Below are 18,000 nucleotides of genomic sequence, written 5' to 3' on the forward strand. Positions count from 1 at the left end.
GAAAAGAACTTGAAATGTTAAATTAATAAACAGATGGGTGAGTGAATGTACATTGCACAATACATGTAGGTACATCTACCAGAGATATGTCACTACTTGTCTAATTGCCAGTTTCTATCTCTATCTCTCCATAACTACAGACAGATTGTTACTTTTGATTATTTCAAAATCGTATGAAAGTAACTACCAGTTATAGATAGATAGAGTTATAGAAACTGGCAGTAAGACATCTACTTATAGCATTTGCAAAACTCCTTCCAGTCCACGGCACCTTATAATGGGCACTATTAATCTTATAGGGGGTTTTAATTAAATTTGTCTTCCGGTGTTCTATACGAACTAAGTTTTTTCATTTTTATCGCAATCTCAACACAGTACGGTCAACAAAAGAAATTCTGCTTGAAGTCCCCTTCCAAACCAAACTATTTCCCTGACTATACCCCACACTCAGCATATTTGAAAGAAAGTACTTACCTCGAAACGATCTACCTAGGTAGCCATATTTATTTTATTTTCAATGAGCACCGCACCCCGAATGTGCAGACTCGTTTGGAGTTTTACCGCGGGGAATACAAATCGGAGGTTTTTCTCAAAGGAGAATTCTTAAAAGTTTTTTGTTTAGGTGGATTTTCTTTTATCGTTCGTCGGCACGCAAAGGACGACATAAACAAGTTCAAGGCTGAATTGCCAGTTGGCTGGTAGACGCTTGAAGCACCATCTACCATAGAAACTCTTTTTTATGGTGACAAACACAAAACTGGATTTGTCACCGTGGTTATAGTATTGGCCAGACGCTTTGGATTGGACGGTCTGTCGAGTGTCCGAATTCGATCCCCAAATTAAGCAATGTAGAGATGTTTATGTTTAATGAGAGTTGTAGCAAAAACAAAACTTACTTGTTACTTACTGAAAACAAAGTGGTTAGCAGTAGTTTAAAAAAAAATGTCTCATGTCGATATCACTTCTAGCTGGCGGCTGCACGCTGCGGGTAAAACTAAAAGCAAACGTTCAGTTCATTTCAAATTCTATTAACTTGTCGCTACAGTTTTTCACCAACGAAACAATATTAATCTTTACACATGAAGAAGTGGCTTCTCAATACAGTGGGGAAAGAGGAACCGATGCGCCATCGTAGATTGAAACGTATTGCAACGCGTGCAAGTTTCAAATCCCTCTGTAGCTCCGTTTAGAATATTGAATTTCTTTATTTATTGATCTGTCAAACGGTTGGTCGGATCGACAGAACGGTTTTTACTTTAAAAAGAAAGGTATTGCTTTTAAATAGATATAATCGTACGTCGAGTTGTTGATATTTCATAAGTTACTTTATTTGATTCTAGGGAATAACCGGTAGGTAAATACAGGTAAGAACAAAAATTTAAGAATTTAACTTTTGCCAGTATTATTCTCGGACGATTGCAATGCAATTTTCAACGCTGATATTTTTCCAATCGAAAAATTAAATCGAGATCAGCCTGAACCAATAATTTTCATACATTCGGCATCCACCCCTATGTAGAGGTATATAGAGATTACATACATCAATCAAAAAAGGCTGTTGGTTCAGTACGCTTCTTTATTATATTAACAAAAACATTACTTATTTTTCAGGCACTAGTACCCTACTGTGGAAAGGCGCACGTGAGACGAATAAAGTTCATGTTTCAGTCCACGCTAAGTTAGATTTAATTAAGTATCTGCTGTTGGCTGAAAAACTAAAATTAGCAATTTAAGTACGTACAGACACACGGTCTTATTCATAAAAAGTTACGGGAGACCTATAGGCCTGCTGTAAGCAAATGTCAAAAAAACTTTATTCATAAACGATCAATAGCGCTAAAGAACTCTCCAACTGATTCGTAAAACCTTGATATGCTAAAGTTGGCTGGACCCTACTAGACACCTTCCGTAAACCTCCTCTTGTACAAAAACATGGCGGCCGGTCAACAGCTGTTCTGCTTTATTGACGATTTGACATTTGTTGTGAGTTAATATTTGCTGAAAATAAGTTGCCATGGTAACGTAAAAATTTAATTATTTTTTTTGTGGGTTTTGGCTTGGCCAACTGCGCCTTTAAGCCAACGTAAACTTTTTAAGTGCCGCGCCGTGGCTAACATAGATAATAGAGATTGATAAATGAATGAAAGTTTTCGCTATTTTTGTTTATGGTTTCGTCGGACCGGCAACTTAATAGGGTAAATGTCAAAATGTTTGGTCTGTGAAATCTATTAGCATCACTATAGTCTACGGAACTATTATGAATAGAGATTTTTACGAAACCTCAAATAGGCTTAATGTGTTCCGTAACTATTGAGCTCAGTAAACCTACTTTAAGGTTTTTTTATGAATAAGACCGACATTTTATAAAATTTAAGAATGACTTGAAATGTGGTTACGTGAACAGACGGTGGCCGATCGCGAATTACTTACTGTTTTCTCACTCCCACGAAATAAAATGATAAATAGGGGGCCGTCGACAAATCATTATTTCACCGACAGAATCCCAAATAGAAGTTAAATTGAATCGCTTCACCGTCAATCAATGCCGAAATTGCTGGGCGTTACATAACAATGACCCGGCTTTATGTTTGTAAGCAATTTTCAGCGCTGAATATTTTTCCGATTCAATTTATGAGCAATATTTCAGGAAGCGCCCTAATGAGTGTGTCCGTTCTCGTAACGCCGCTGCTGGGCGATGCTAAAGCGCTTTTTAGGCTCTTTTAGCTCACTTTAAGGTGCCATTCGGGGGTGCAAGACATCGGGAAGCAACAAACGACATTTGTTGCTACGTAACGACTTCTTCTTGTCGTGTCGATGGCAACTGTCACACTTCCGTGGCCCAGTGGACTGCCACGTCGATACCCCTCTGGTTGGCCTTGAGGAGCTCTTCCCAGGTGCAGATGTTGGGATTTCCAGGGCACACCATCAGGTGCTCCATGGTCACGTAACAACTGCATTTTGAGTATTTCTATGGATGTGCCATCGGGTGACTTGCACTGCCTGCCAAAGAAAGGAATAAATTATATAAGTATACTGCATTTTAATACTTGGCATAAAAGGTCAACATTATAGGCTTAAAATATAATTATTTTTACCTTTTTGCCAAGTATGAAGAAAAGCAGCTTACCTGGCGACCCGACCGTTTTGTCGTCTGCTTCAACTTCATGTCGCCTGCTGCCAAATGGTACCTTAATTTACCCCCCACGCTAACTCGGTAAGTGTTGTGACCAAATTGCGGTTTGCGTTATTAATGCTATTAACTGCCTTAATTATTATTGTGAAAATTTACCTGCTCTTAGCATGTGGCTTCGTTGATATTTTCCTAGGAAAACTATTTTGGTAGGATACTACAGGGTGACACACTCATGAGCAATGAAAAAGTTCCACATACAAAATGCCTACACCAAACGACCCCAAGTTCTTCAAACATTTAATATAAAATATAATCAAAATATTCACGTTTTTAGTTGGTAGTATTCTGATGCGCTGTGGATTTACTTACTTCAATATTGGTACCTACTCAATATTGGACTTCTCTGTTAGGAGCCAGCTAAGCTAAGTGACGATTTTCGAGAGCTGGCAGGCAGACACTAGATTGTAGTTGCAAAATTTTTAATATATTATTACTAATATATTATATTCTCTGTGGCGGTGTAAGTACCTGCACCTGGCTCTCTCGAGTGGAACCTTTGTGCATATCCCCAGGGTCTAAACTGCCTTCCTAAGCTTGGACCGTTTCCCACCACGCTGGTCCACTGCGGGTTGGTGGGTTCACATGATACTGATATATTTTTATATCATTATGATATGCTGTGGAGCGCATAGCTACAATTCGACGACCGAATGGCGTAGTGGTTAGTGACCTGACTACTGAGCCGAAGGTCCCGGGTTCGATTCCCGGCTGGGGCAGATATTTCGTCGCAGTCGTAGAACAATGACGGATCTGCAAAACAGCAACTTTACAGGAGAGCCAGTTAAAGTTTTTAAACAACGTTTTGTTCGATAAAATGAAAACGGCTGAAGCAATTCATTTGAAATTTGGTCACATTATTATACGAATAGACTTTTGCAATATAGCCTGTATAATTAGTCTGTAATAAGTCTAGGTTTCCTGAAAAATCAGATAGGTCATTGTTCTATGTATCCTACTATGTCGCATTATATGATACGCCGTTTTTTTACGGACTTTTATTGCGTATCTAATGGCGTATTATACTTTTCGTCGTTGTTTTAGGGAATATATGGAAAAATTCAAAGACGGATCTTTAAATAACCTATTTAGGAGGGTGCTGATTGTGCTATATTATTTTTTGTTTAGGTCCTAATTTTTTTTACAAAATACAATTATTTTATAAACTGTTTTTTGAAGACCCCATTGTGTCCAAGCATCAGTCAATAATCATCCAATGCACATAGGCCTCTCCCAAGGAGCTCCACAACACTCGGTCCTCGGGCTTCCTCATCCAGCCACTACTGGCTACCAGCCTACGGTTGTCCTTATTTGTGACTCGAGAATTCGTCGACCCCAACGGTTATCGGTTTTTTCGGCAGATATAGCCAGCCCACTGCCACTTCAGCTTGCACATTTTGACAGCTATGTCGGTAACCTTAGTCCTCTGACGGATACCCTCATTTCTGATACGATCCATCAGAGAAACCCCAAGTATAGCACGCTGAGCGACTTTAAATCGGTGGACCAGTACTACCGTCAGTGCCCACCTATCTGCCCCATACGTCATCACTAGCAAGATGCACTGGTTGAAGAAGACTTTTGTCTTCAGGCTCTAATGATAAAAGTCTTCTTCTCTGATCAGGGATGGCCGAGGAGAATATGTGACGGAGTTTCCCAACTCAATTGTGACATTTGTGACCCTTTGCTGGGCAAAGGTCTCTTCAGCTGGGTCTTCCAGCTATCCCTGTTCATGGCCTCCTCATTTTAGTTCCTACTAAACACGTCTAGGTTATCCCGTCATCTTCTTCTGGGTCTGCCCCTGTGCCGGCGGCCGTTATTGGCTACCCATTTGGTAGCATTTTTACCCTACCTATCTGGCTGCATACGACAGACGTGCGCCGCCCAGTCTCACTTCAGTTTGGCGGTCTTAGCACCCACGACGAAGGACGCTATCTCGCCCAAATAAATTACTCATTGACATATTGTATTTCCTGCCTATCTACCTCAACCCTACGTTTCGTGCTGTTGGTCATGTCTGTTGTCTTCGAACGGTTCACCTTTAGTCCAACTTCAAGACTTGCCGTGGATAGCTCCCGCAACATTTGTTGGAGCTCGGGCGTTGAGTGGGAGAATAGGGCAATATCGTCCGCAAAACCGAGGTTTGACTATTTTTTACTTCCGAAATTGATGTCCTTGTCCTCCCAGGACTGTGTCAATTTCTTGAAGACCTCTTTGAGGAAAATTGTAAAGCGTGTACAGCGAGGGTCGAGACACCCTTTTCAATCGGAAACGTTGGACCAGTACCAGGTTTTTCCAATTTCACGTTTGCTGAGCTGTTTATGTAGATAGTACCAACGAGTTCGATGTAGGTTGGATGAATTTTGTGGTGTTAAGGGCGGAAAGTATTGTCGGTTGAATGTCCGACCTCAGCAATTAAGCTACGTGTAAAGTCCCTAATTTCTAATAATGAACTTCAAATGCCAATCATTATGGGCTATAGCTAACTGGGTTAGAAGCAGGGTAATGGTTTGAAATAAGCAATAGGAATGATGCTCGATATGAAATAAAATAACAATTCACTGTACTTACATGTTATATTGGACGCTTGGTACACTTTTATTATCACAACGTTTAAATGAATATAAACTAGGAACTGTAGCAGCACTTCTACTTTAATATGTCTGTCTCGGGAGACGGCTGGAGCAAAAGTGAGAGAGCGTGGTCGGCAGACACCGCTGGCAGAAAAAAAAGGGTAGGGATCGTGGGATCCCTACTCTGAACTTCACCAAACGACGTGTCTAACGATCACGAGCTCTACTATGACTTAACTTATAACTAGATAATTACGATTATAATTAATAAAGCCATACTATAGATGACAGTCGGCCATCCAATGATTTTGTGCGACCTCGCACAAACAAAGATCAAATTAGACTTTTAGATTTAATAACAAAACAATTTCAAACAATTTAGACTTTTTAAGTTACGTCTATCTTTAGTTATGAATTAGAACTCTATACAACTCTAATGATTGTTGACTTTACAGTAGCAAAATGATTCCACAAATTCTTCACTTTCACTGATTATGATTACATTTTACTTAAGATTAAGATGAAATTACATAATTTACTAACAAATAACAAAAATATCAGTTTAATTTTAACATATCTCCCAATACAGGTTTACAAAATAGGTTTTATGAACAATAACACTGTATAATATTATATAACAAATCATAAACATTACATATTAGTAATACGATAATTTTATAACTATAGATCATTACAATTTTTATTCAAATTAATATTATTGTCATTATGAGCCCCATCACAGTGGGTGCAACTTACAGGCCTCAATGCCCCAATCACTAACAATAATAAGCCCCATACGTCTTAAATATCGTTAGTTTCGGGTTCCAACACTTTTAAATGTTCCGAATACTCGCAATAACAATTTATTGCTAGCAGCGGATCCCATGTAATGAATGCTTTATAATTATAAATTATTTCATCATTATAGCTTTATTATCATTATGTCACAACTTAGTTACAGCTACGGTAACAGACCCCAATGTCCCATTCGCTCACAATATAGCTATGGGCTCCATGTCCTGAATACCGACTGCCAACTAAGCTACGGTAACAGGCCCCAATGTCCCATTCGCTCACAATATAGCTATGGGCTCCATGTCCTGAATACCGACTGCCAACTAAGCTACGGTAACAGGCCCCAATGTCCCATTCGCTCACAATATAGCTATGGGCCCCGTGTCCTGAATACCGACTATCAACAATCTAATCATTCAAAATACAACAAATAAAGGTAATAATGATTATAACAATATATACAAGTACATAATTATAGGTCATTCTTCTACAGTGGCTTCATCACTTGAGTTAGAATCATGAGGTCTGGCGAAATTTAACCACGGTTTCATCTTATCAACTGCCACTACGGTTGTGTAATGCTTACCACGCTTTCTTGTCAATGGAGTGTCCTCTACTTGGTATCTGTCGTGGTCATAAGCTTTGACAATTTTATACGGTCCTTGGTATCGCGGTACGAGTTTCTTACTCTGCCCCGTTGCGGGGACCTGCCTTTCAATTCTAACTAAATCTCCAACCTGGTAGTTGTAAGGCTTACAACGTTTCTTATCAAAAGAAGCTTTCTGAGCCTGTTGACAAGATCTACTATGCGCGCTTACATCACTCCGAATTTCTGATAAGCTCTGTTTGGTAGATGTATCTATAATGTCATCAAGGATTTCTGTAGCGACCCTTCTTTCACTAGAGCTAGTTGTCCTGATGCCAAACAGAGCTTCGGCAGGAGTTCGGTTGATTCCCTTATTAAACGTATTATTCAATCCCCATTGCACATCGGGCAGGTGGTCGTCCCATTTATTTTCGGGATTGCCAATATTCTTAGCGGTGAGAGATTCAACAATGATTTTGTTGTAACGCTCCACCTGTCCGTTGGCTCTGGGTGTGGCTACTGCGTTGAGAATATGTTTGATTCCCTTTTCATTGATGAAGTCTTTGAAACCGTGACTTGTAAATGACGTACCCCTGTCTGAGATAAGTCTACGCGGAGCACCGAATATTCCAAAATATTCACGTAAAACCTTAATAGAGGTGCTGGTTTTCGTATTGCGCACTGGTTTTAAATAAATATAACGAGTAAAAGCATCAATCATTACAAGGATAAACATATTTCCTTTTGTGCTCCGAATGAATGGACCCACATGGTCGATGTGGACGGTATCAAAGGGTACTTCAACTTTATGAATGGGATGTAAAAACCCAGCCTGTTTACCTCCAGCAGATTTTGAATATGCGCATTCTAAGCAAGAACTGACGTACCTTTTGACAAAACATCGAAGTTTAGGGAACCAATACATCGATTCGACCTTCTCTACTGTTTTGTCAACAGAAAAATGACCTATATCGTCATGATTTTGTTTGACGATTTGCCACCTAACGCCTTTAGGTACGACCCACCTGTCGCCTTTTTCAGTCACTCTATATAATTTACCATTTTTGAATTTATAATTTTTCCTAACGTCAACAACGCTTTCTAAGTGAGGATCATCCAAAATTTTAATTATTCTCTGAATTTCGTCATCCGCACCCTGTACGGTAACTAACCAACTAGTTTCGCCAATTACACAGATATTCTTAATGTTTGATGACGAGTCGACAACGGGGTTACGACTAAGCGCATCCACATGGGCCATAGATCTACCCGGGCGATACTCTATATTGAAATTAAACTCCTGCATTTGCTCCCACCATCTTGCGACTCGCGGGACCATATCTCGTTTTTGGAACGTAGCCTTAAGAGAATTACAATCTGTAACTATCTTAAAGCTCGTACCCACAAGGTAGACACGAAATTTCTTTAGGGAGGCAACAACTGCAAGAGTTTCGAGATCATACGAAGAGTAGTTTTGCTCTTCGGGACTAGTTTGTTTGCTGAAATAAGCAACAGGTCTCAGGACGTTTGTTTTGTCCTTTTGCAAGAGAATTCCTGCAACCCCTACCTTACACGCATCCGTATGGAGCTCGGTTTCGGCGCTGGGATCATATAACGCAAGTATGGGCTTTTGAGCTAATTCCTTTTGTAACGTTCTGAATGCAGCCTCTTGCTCAGCACCCCATTCCCATTCAACAGAATTTTTAAGCAGGCGAGTAAGAGGTTTTGCTATAATCGAAAAGCGAGGTACGAAACGCCTGAAAAAGCTCGCTAGTCCCAGGAATTGACGTACGTTATGCTGACTTTTCGGCGTAGGAAATTTCTCAACAGCTTCAACTTTTCGAGGCCCTGGACGAATCCCGTCAGCAGAAACCTCGAAACCTAAGTACTCTACAGTCTTACCGAAAAAGAAACATTTCGACAACTTAAGAGTGAGACCTGTTTTCGAAAAAATGTCCAATACTGTCTCTAACCTAGCCAAACCTTGATCAATACTTATCGATGGAATAATGACATCATCTAAGTATACTAATGCTTCACCATACCTAACAGCTCCCAATATCTGGTTCATTATACGTTGAAAAGTGGCTGGGGCGTTTGCGAGTCCGAAGGGCATTCGATTGAATTCGTAGTGCCCCTCTGGAGTCACAAAAGCCGTTTTGAATTTATCACATTCACGTATTGGGACCTGATAGTACCCGTTCGCTAAATCGAGGGTTGTATAGTACTGACTTCCGGAAAGTTGATCTAATTGGTCATCAATTAGTGGGATCGGGTAATTCTCTTTGACAGTCTTTTTATTTAATGCACGGTAATCAATGCAAAGTCTCAAATCACCCGTTTTCTTTTTAACAAGTACAATCGGGCTAGAGTAAGCGGATGTTGAAGGGCGTATAACGTCATGTTTTAAAAGGTCAGAAATCATTTCCCTTACATGCTGTTTCTCACTTATGGCAAGCCGGTATGGCCTGTAAACTACTGGATCATTATCAATGAGATCAATTGACATCTCTCCTATCTTACTAACTCCTAATTCAGAGAGGTTGAATGCGAAACAATGTCTGTATTGATTTAATAGTCATAACAGCCTTTCCCTATCCTTCGTTGACAAATCATCATCCAATTGTAAGTCCGACTCCTTGATAGGATCAACAGGATTACCACGACTACACACTGACAATACCTGCGAAAATGTTTCTTCATGAGCAATTCGACCTCGCCCTAGCAATGCACCTTTCTTAATGTTTAAGCCCTGAGGAGACAAACAATTCACTACAATTTTACCCAATCCACCAGCTCCGACAATATACACGCCGGAAGAAACAGAATAGCGTACATCACCTTGAAGGCGAAAGCCTCCTTCTACAAACACTTCTCCTTCGTAGGAGGAGTCTGTAAATACGTCAACTACAGCAAGTCCGGAAATATTGACATCGTTTAGACAATACAGTTTGACCTTATTATCAGTGACCCTATCTTGCTCACATTCACTTATTTTTAGATCATCACTAGTTTTATGAATCACGATATGTGGTTGTTCGGTAAAAGTTTGCCCAACCATCAAAGATACATGCATAGCAGAATCAGGGACCACTATCAACTCTACCTCTGCGCTGACACCATCTATGCTCAATGAAGTCCTTATTTTTCCCAACGGTTGAACAGTAAAGTTACCGAATCCCCTAAGGAGAGGTAGATTGTCGGTGCTATATTCGCTTCCTACTTTTTTATATTCTGAAAATTTAATCAATGAGCAGTCGCTCCCAAAATCAATGAACGCCTCTATTGGTATACCATTAACAATAGCAATCTTAAAATATTTATTGCCTGCGTTAACTTTTGAGAGAGATGATGCCGCCTCTAGGTATGAAGAATTATTGAATGGTAAATCATTGGCGCTATTCGCCACTCGCAATACCGATTTGTCCGTTGCTGCAGTTTTTGAGTAACACTGCTCTGTATCATGCCCTACCCTCCCGCACTTGCCACATTTTTTTACGGGTTGGGTACATTGCGACACTACGTGTCCCTCTCTTTTGCAGTTAAAACATTTAGTAACAGCTGGTTTCGTAGCTGCTTTTTCCTGAGGATAAATAGGCTTTGGCGGTTGCCCCTTGACCATCCTACGATCTACATTCTGCCTAATATTCCTAGCATTACGTAAGTAGCAAAGTAGTTTATCGGGGTCATCAAATTGTACTGCTTCCGCGCCTAGTCGAACTGACCTATCATCGATACCATGTAAAATACACTCCACTGCACGTTTGCCAGTAATATCACATCTATTTACTAATGCGACCTTCTCATAAAAGTAGTCTTCAAGTGAATCTGCGAAACGAGCCCTTTTTGCCAACATATCTGCGAGCATTTGACCGTAGTTCTCCTCTGATGGAAAGGCGTTTCGAAGTTTCACTTGCCACTCCTCCCACGAAAAAAGAACGGACGAAAGCCCCTCATACCACCTTTGCGCTACACCGCGTAACTTCGGTAAAGCATAATGAACAATTTTTTTATCAGACCAACCATATATAGAGGCACATTCATTAACTTTGTGGAGCCACATGGTCATCGTCTGTTCTTTTTTCGATGGGTCAAATTCAGGAACTGTATTATTTAACGAGCCTAGTTTATCCATAGAATCAGAGCCACTTATGTTTCTTAAGACTTTAACAAGTTCTGTAAGGGTACTGGTTGACTCACCAACTGGTCTTGGTTCTTCGCGGGTCGTCTCTCGTTGACTCCATCTGCTTCTGCTGCGTGAGCGCCTTGCGCCATTCCCATGGGTCGCCTGCTCCTGTCCCGTACCACGAGACCTGCGGCGGCTTCTGCTACGTGGCCGGGTCTCCTCGCGTCTACCGCGGCTCGCCCGATCGCGAAGGAGCTCATCCAGCTCCTCACGAACAAGCCTGTTCAACGCCGATCGTCCCGCTTCCCATCGTGATGGCGGGCTACGGCTGCGTCGTCTCACATCCCGGCGCGTCGAACGTCGACTGTCGCCACTGTGAGAGCGTGTGCCACTGCGACTGCGCCGTCCACGAGAACGGCAGCTCACGCCACCACGGGAACGTGGTCGGATGCCTGTATCTCCGCGTCTCGCGATGCTTCGCCCGCGAACCGGTTGCAGGATAGGGCTGGTCGGGGTTGTCACGATCCTCCCAGGTATTGCATCGTCCATTTTATTGTCCCTGTAACATTATACACGCAGATCACTGTCCAGTTAGTGAAAGCAAATAGAAGAACCAAGCAATAAACTTACACCCAATAATAGGTTATAAAATTTGCTAAATTATCCCTAAAACAAAACAGCAAAGCAGAATCATAATACTGTTTATGGTCCTCGTAGCTATGGTACTGTAGCTATTCACAGCAAACAAGCAATAATAAATCTAACAGTAGTAGCAAATGCTATCTAATTTAATCGACTACAATGTAGTGTGATTTTATTTATTTTAATGTAATTTAATGAAAATTAATGAAAATTAATGAAAATTCATGAAAATTAATGTATTTTAATGAAATTTAATGTAAATTAATGAAATTTAATGTAAATTAATGTAACTTAATGTAAATTAATGTAAATTAATGTAACTTAATGTAAACTAATGTGACTTAATGTAAATTAATTTGGATTAATGTAAATGAATATACATTAATATGATTTACTGTAAATTTATTCAGTGTGATTCCAGCCGATTATTTATGATTTAAATAGGTAGGTATTTATTTATTTGTTTAAATAAGGAACACCAGCAGTTAACACAACAGACAAAACAGTAGCTTTACATAATATAAATTTCCTTGTGAAAGCCATTAAGGGCGTACATACCTACACGTCATTATCAAATAATACTATCATAACGACAACAATATGAAATAAATTGAAACAACTGGCTTACAAGCCAACTGTTACAACAGACAGCGGTGGCGGGCACTGCACCGACAAGAGCAAGGCTCTTAAATTTAAGAATTACTTTATTGCACACAAACACAGAAATTACAAAAAAAAATTCACAACAAAGACGTACAGTTACTGACCACTCACAAGCTACAAGGTGGGTACCGTTAGGAACCCGAAAGCGTTGGATTTTTATTAGTATGTTTATGAAAGTAAAAGAATAAAGCAAGAAAAAAAATGCCATGAGCTCACCAGAAAATGAGTGTAAATAAAAAAAAGTATTGGTAATTAGATTAAGTACCTATTAAATTTTCAGCTGTTTAGAACCTATCATTAAATTATCCGAGCGTGCATTACAGTTGCTACCCACATTTCCTAATAATATATAAACTCAATTCATAACGACCAATTTAAATTATTAAGTATAAATTAACAGTAATTAGAGGCGGAAACCAATAGATCGCATCCAGTGGCGTGCTATGGGGGAGACCTACGTCCACAGTGGACTACTATAGGCCGATGATGCTGAATTGTTTTAAGGTTACATACTACACCACAATTTTGAAAAAAATAAGAATTCCGTGATTCAACAAGTAAAAGAAAGTAAAATTTATCAATACGGACGGTTAGGGAAATACGATGTACTTGTACTTAAGAAATTGGTAATTTATCAAATTTAAAATGAAATAAAATGACATTGTCTCATGTCGTGGGTAGCACTGGCATTTAGGTATCACTATCCCACATCTGAAATTGTCGGTTGAATGTCCGACCTCAGCAATTAAGCTACGTGTAAAGTCCCTAATTTCTAATAATGAACTTCAAATGCCAATCATTATGGGCTATAGCTAACTGGGTTAGAAGCAGGGTAATGGTTTGAAATAAGCAATAGGAATGATGCTCGATATGAAATAAAATAACAATTCACTGTACTTACATGTTATATTGGACGCTTGGTACACTTTTATTATCACAACGTTTAAATGAATATAAACTAGGAACTGTAGCAGCACTTCTACTTTAATATGTCTGTCTCGGGAGACGGCTGGAGCAAAAGTGAGAGAGCGTGGTCGGCAGACACCGCTGGCAGAAAAAAAAGGGTAGGGATCGTGGGATCCCTACTCTGAACTTCACCAAACGACGTGTCTAACGATCACGAGCTCTACTATGACTTAACTTATAACTAGATAATTACGATTATAATTAATAAAGCCATACTATAGATGACAGTATTGCTTGATGGTAGATACTGTCGAAACCTTTTGTATAGTCAATAAATACATGGTAAAGTGGTTACCAGCCACCACCATGGTGGTGGCTGATTAAGCGTGTATAGAGGGTTCGCGGTAGAATAACTAGGTCGGAAACCGGCTTGTTCTGGTGGTTGATGTTAGTTCAGCAGAGAACGGATGCGATTGTGAATTATTTATACATGTGCGATGTCAAGCTAACGGGTCTATAGTTTCCGAGGTCGGATTTCTCACCCTTTTTATGGAGAAGTAAGTATAATGTGAGAATTACAGAATTTACGCGGAATTCTTCCTGAAATTAATACGTGAATAAAGTGGGCTCACCTATTTTTAAGAGGAAAAGCCCCAGTATCAATCGGATGCTGGTGATTGTGAAACAGCTGAGGAAAAATATCATCCCCAAGCATTTCAAGATGATCCTTACATAGCTACGGATAAGATGATACCAATTTCCTTAATTATTTACTGCCCACAAACAGTAAATTTACTGCTGTCCGATCACGTTGACTCCCCCGCGATGCCATTCACCCCTAGAACTAGATAATTTACTGATTGTGGTCAGTCAATGAAGGAAATTGCTGTCATCTTATCCGTAGCCATGTAAGGATCCTCTCAAACTGCTTCGCGATGATCATTATCCTCAGCTGTTTGACAATCACCAGCATTCGGTTGATGCTAGGACTTTCCCTTTGCAGTTGATGTAACGGTAGCTGTTAATACAGAAATTTAATGTTTGATGTGGATTCTGCGGCTGACTTGGTTTGTATGTTTGGTAACTTATGCAAATAGCTGGAAAAACATAATTCCAAACCTACCCGCATGGTACCGTGCTCCCATCGTCACCTGCCTCTGGCAGTAGAGTTGATGAACAAAAAAAGTACTTAAGTACATAATTTTATATTGTTTTTTAGCACATAGTTTTAAAAACATAATAAATTAGCAAAAATATACTGAAAAATCATATTTTTTTTTATTTTCCATTGAAAATACGTAATATTATGAAAGAACAACGACGTATCCTAAAATAATTCCAAAGAATAACGACGGTTATCTACACACGTCTACCACTTATCCATAGAACAATGACGGTAAATACAAAACACCAATAGTTAGGACAAAGAACATAGTCGCATTTGAAATACCGTCACTAAATTTAACAAACAAACAATATTGTTTTTTTAATACACCGTACCTAATTATAACTAACTTCTCAATGATTTTAGCGAAATCTAGGGCTTTTATTTTTTTTAAACAAAGTTCCAGGAATAACGACGGATTTAAGAGACCGTCTTTGTTCTATGGGAGAAGTATTAAAAAAATATTTACTTGGAAAACAGAACTTTTAAAAAAATAATTATAGCAAAAAACATTTTAAGTACTCATTACGTGTTCCATGTGCTCCTACAGAGAACAGTGACAGAACAAACAAACCGTCGCGCGGGAGCGGGTCGCGGGGGGCGAGGGTCACCGCAGAACATCGACGGGTCGTCACAAGCGCCCATGTTCTACGCGAAAAAATCAAAACCGTCAGTGTTCGACTCTGTATTTCGCTTATTATAAAAGATTTTTAAAAAAACTTTTGTTGTATAGGTAAATAATGAAATTTTAAAGAAGAATCTGCAATAATCCAAAAATCGAAAAAAATCAGATCCGTCACTGTTCTACGACTGCGACGATTTGTTTAAACACAGATATTTGTACTCGGGTCTTGGGTGTTGATATTTATATTTAGTATATATCTATCTATGTATTTGTGTAGATATATCAGCTGTCCGACACCCATAACACAGGTTCTGCCTAGCTTGGGGTCGGATAGCCGTGTGTGAGATGTCCCCACATATTATCATATTATTATTATATTAATTCACAACAATTGTAGTGTACTTTTATACTATAGTGTAGTGGTACATGATATTTTACCTAGGGATAACAAATCAATTACTTATCGCCATTTAGGGAAGTCATCCGTCTCGTTGGCTCGTGAAAGCGATCGAACACGGAGTCATCTTGCTAAGTGCTAGAGTAGACAGGGTGCCGTAATATCGTTCGAAAATTCAACCAGTTTACTCTCTCTCTCAGCCTTCTGTAGTCCACTGTTGGACATAGGCCTCTCCTAACGATCGCCACCCCAAACGGTCACCCGCCATCTGCATCCAGCGGCTTCCCGCTACCTTCCGCAGATCATCAGACCAACGGGTTGGGGGGCGACCGACACGCCGTTTGCCGACACGGGGTCTCCACTCCAGAACCTTTCTACTCCAGCGGTCGTCGGCTCTGCGGGCTACGTGGCCAGCCCATTGCCACTTCAGCGTGCTAATCCTTTTGGCTATGTCGGTAACTTTAGTTCTCCTGCGGATTTCTTCATTGCGAATCCTATCTCGCAGGGACACGCCTAACATAGCCCTTTCCATAGCACGCTGAGCAACTCTGAGCTTGTGGATAAGCCCTTTGGTGAAGCACCACGTCTCGGCTCCGTAAGTCATCACTGGCAACACGCACTGATTGAAAACTTTTGTTTTCAGACACTGAGGTATGTTTTCGGTGAAGATGTGTCGTAATTTCCCGAACGCTGCCCATCCGAGTTGGATTCTACGAGCTACCTCTTTATCGAAGTTGGATTTACCTAATCGGATCACTTGTCCTAGGTAGGGATACTGATCGACAACTTCGATGGTGACACCTCCTACAGTTACGGGCGATGATGAAACATGTTCGTTCGACATGACCTTTGTCTTGTCCATGTTCATTTTCAGCCCAACTTGTTTAGAGGCATCATTGAGGTCTGTGAGCATTTCGCCCAACTCCTCCAGCGTTTCCGCCATAATAACTATGTCATCAGCAAATCGTAGATGAGAGATATATTCGCCATTGACGTTAATGCCCAGTCTTTTCCACTCTACAAGCTTAAAAACATCTTCCAGTGCACAGGTGAACAGTTTCGGAGAAATAACATCTCCCTGTCTCACGCCCCTTTGCAACTGGATCGGTTTTGTGCTATGTTCGTGTAATCGAACTGACATTGTGGCAGCATTGTACATACATCTCAACACCTCGATATAGCGATAGTCTATATGGCACCGCTGAAGGGATTGAAGCATCGCCCAGAGCTCAATAGAATCAAAGGCTTTCTCATAGTCCACAAACGCTAGACATAAAGGTAGATTATACTCCTCGGTCTTCTGTATAACCTGCCGAAGCGTGTGTATATGATCTATGGTACTATAGCCTTTTCGGATCTATGGTACTATACCAGTTTACTACTTATAAGTATTGTTAATACGAATTTACCTAAGTTACTTACTTATACGTATTGATATTTATATTTAGTATCTATCTATCTATGTATTTGTGTAAATATATCAGCTGTCCGACACCCATAACACAGGTTCTGCCTAGCTTGGGGTCGGATGGCCGTGTGTGAGATGTCCCCACATAGGTATTTATTATTATTATTATTATGTTGTGTCGTTACCGTCTCGGGACCATGGGGTCCCGGGCATTTGGAAGGCGTGCATGGGGCCGAAGCCAACATGTAGGGGCCCGTTTGACAACATTAATCTATATGAAATGTGACACCAACCGACGATTTTCCCTGTGAAAACTATAGAAGTAAACCCAAGGAAAATCCCCGGTTAGTGCAGGACTATTGTAGGATATGGAGAAAACTAATACAGGGTTATGGAATGGGGTGCTAAATGGACTGGGTATCTGGGACTATGGAAGGACTATGGCCCCTGCCTGGACCTATATGTTTCACATACGGATAAAAAGGCAGGGGGTGACTCGCACACACATTAAATGGGCCCCCCAAAACAGTCGCTAGCACATTACAGTGACGTAGCAACAAGGGGGCAACATGGCATGAGGTGCTGAGGATGGAGAGGTATACCAAGGCTCTCAGAGCAATCGCGGATGCCGGTCAAGACCCCTACAAGCACTTACTGGATATACTTCCTTCCTCCGAGCATTTCTGCTCTAGCGGTACACCACTCAAGCCAGCCAATGAAGGCAAGCAAGAGGTGGGAGATCCTGTTCCTCGTCAGTGTTCACTCTGGACAACCAATGAAGGCAAGCCAGAGATGAGGAACAGGGGTTCTCCCCGGCATCGGGTGGGTGGGGTCGCTAATGCCCAACAGCTCGCCACAAGCTGCCCTGCCGCTTTATTATTATTATTATTATTGGCCAAAACGGATTGTCATAAATGTATGAAG

Source organism: Plutella xylostella, chromosome 16 (assembly GCF_932276165.1).
Source record: "Plutella xylostella chromosome 16, ilPluXylo3.1, whole genome shotgun sequence".
Lineage (NCBI taxonomy): Eukaryota > Metazoa > Arthropoda > Insecta > Lepidoptera > Plutellidae > Plutella > Plutella xylostella.